The sequence below is a fragment of the Osmia lignaria genome, unplaced genomic scaffold (assembly GCF_051020975.1).
Source record: "Osmia lignaria lignaria isolate PbOS001 unplaced genomic scaffold, iyOsmLign1 scaffold0007, whole genome shotgun sequence".
Taxonomy (NCBI): Eukaryota; Metazoa; Arthropoda; class Insecta; order Hymenoptera; family Megachilidae; genus Osmia; species Osmia lignaria.
In genome coordinates, this window is record NW_027478164.1 from 137,501 (window position 1) to 140,000 (window position 2,500).

A 2,500-nucleotide genomic window follows, 5' to 3' on the forward strand; every position below is an offset into this window, starting at 1 on the left:
GATTGGCTCTGAGGAGCGGGGCGTGTCGGGCTTGGTCGGGAAGCGGGTCTGGCTGACGTGCCGGGCCTGGGCGAGGTGAACGGTTGGCGACTTCGGTCGCGTCCCGGGATCCGAGCTCGGTCCCGTGCCTTGGCCTCCCGCGGATCTTCCTTGCTGCGAGGCTTCCGTGGCGGTTAACGCCGTCGTGGTCGCTTCTTCGGCCGCCATTCAACGCTTAGCTCAGAACTGGCACGGACTAGGGGAATCCGACTGTCTAATTAAAACAAAGCATTGCGATGGCCCTCACGGGTGATGACGCAATGTGATTTCTGCCCAGTGCTCTGAATGTCAACGTGAAGAAATTCAAAAAAGCGCGGGTAAACGGCGGGAGTAACTATGACTCTCTTAAGGTAGCCAAATGCCTCGTCATCTAATTAGTGACGCGCATGAATGGATTAACGAGATTCCCTTCTGTCCCTATCTACTCCCCCCAGGGGCTGCGGTTTGCTTGAAACCGGCCGCAGTACGGGTTTTAGCGACCCCGGGGTGCCCGAGCTCGTAGTATACCGTAAGCCTGTGGTCATGTTTCACAGGAACGGGGGTCTCGCCTTAACCGGCTGGACCGCGAGGATGACAACCTCTATAAAAAATCCCTAACCCCAAGTTATGGCGCGACGAAGAGGGTGCGTATCAGTCTTGCACTGGTGCGTGGCTGGTGGGCGCATCAGCCATGAGCTGCCACACTCCGGATACCTGGCGACCTCCGGTAGTATTATGCCTTGCTCGGGTAATGGTGGCTCTGCTCGGGTCGACATCCTTTCCACCGTACTCGTGGGACCAGTTATGAGTTGTGATCAAATAAACCCTAAACAAACTAAACTTTCTATGATGGACGTGGAGGAGGAGTGTAGAAGTAGGAAAAAAGGAATTTTGTGTGTATCATTGAGTAGAACTAGCTCTGTCTCCTCTGTGAGATCTGCGGATTCCGACATTAAAGAGACCGGTGGAAGTGTTAAAAGAAGAAAAGTGGTAGAAGATAAAGAGCAGGATTCTGATCTTACTGTTGAGCCCGAAAGGTTGTCACTGGAAAATGTAAGGGCCGAGAGGAAGGAACTGGAGGCTTTTCTGTTCAATGAAGCAAATAAGGTGACCAAGGCTGCAGTTAAAATCATTTTGGATAAATGGGCGTCCTTGGAAGCAGCGCTCCTAGCAGAAATAATGAAAGTTGAAAGGTTATCAGCCACACGGGAATTACATTGTACCAAGCCAGTAAATACTTACGCTCAGGTGGTAGCTGGCGGAGTAGCTCCTGCTGGCGCACATCTGAAACCTGAAACAGTAAAAGAGAAGTATGAAGTATTGATAATTAAACCTGAAAATGAAAATGACCCTAGATCTAATGATGAAATTAAAGCTAAAGTAACAGAAGTTCTAAAGAAAAACAGATCTCAAATAAGAATTAAACAAGTAAGGCAATTGAGAAATAAAGGCGTTGTGGTTGAGGTTAAAGACAAACGTGATATTGAAATTATAAAAAATTCGAAATTTAAGGAAGTTGGTTTAAAAACTGCAGAGCCTAAGAAAATTAATCCCAGTATAATTATATATGACGTTGAAAAGGAGTATAAAGCAGACGAGTTGAAAGAAGATCTGATTTTCAAGAATCTGGAAGTTAGAGACGACGAGTATGCTGAAAAATTGAAAAGGAGTATAGACTTTCGTCATTGTTTTAAAACTAAAAATGAGAGTAGAGTAAATTGGATAGTCCAACTACCAGCTAAGGAGTATAGCGCACTGATGTTGTCAAGGAAAGTGTATATGTTCTGGAGGATATATAAGCTAAAGGAATATCTAAACGTTATGCGTTGCTATAAATGTCAAGGATATGGGCATATAGCAAAATTTTGTCAGGCAAAACAGCAATGCTGTGAAAATTGTGGCAATACCGAACACGAAAGGAAGGATTGTCCTAGAAAGGATAAGCCGCAGTGTATAAATTGTATCCGCACGAAAAGAAAGGACACAAACCATAGTGTTACAAACAAACTTTGCCCTGAGCTGCAGCGGCAAATTGATCTATATAGAAATAGAATAAACTGGACCTAAAGATCGGTCAAATCAACTTACAGAGATCTATGGCAGCGACTGCTGATTTGAGGCAAATCATAAGTGCGGGGAAACTTGATATTCTCTGTATGCAAGAGCCATATGCGTATAAGAACCATGTTAAAGGATTTAAATCTGCGTCTCTTGACGTTTTAACACCCAAAGCTACTTACCCTTGGGTAGGAGCAGCGGTATGTACAGAGAACATAGAGGTATTCCAAATTTCGAAATATGATACGGAACACATTATGTGTTTTCATGTTCAAACAAAGTATCATCAATTTTATGTAATTAATTTGTATTGTCAATTCTCACTGCCGATGGAAGGATTTATATCTGAACTGGACAAAGTTTTGTCAACGGTGGATCCGACCAGGGTGATAATCTGCATGGATGCCAACGCCAGGTCCTTGGC

General features: G+C 44.6%; 1 pseudogene; it reads left to right on the top strand.

The window, feature by feature from the left end:
* The window catches only part of LOC143306400 (large subunit ribosomal RNA), a 2,910-nt pseudogene extending 2,406 nt beyond the window's left edge, over positions 1 to 504 (top strand).
* The last annotated feature ends 1,996 nt before the right edge of the window (positions 505 to 2,500 follow it).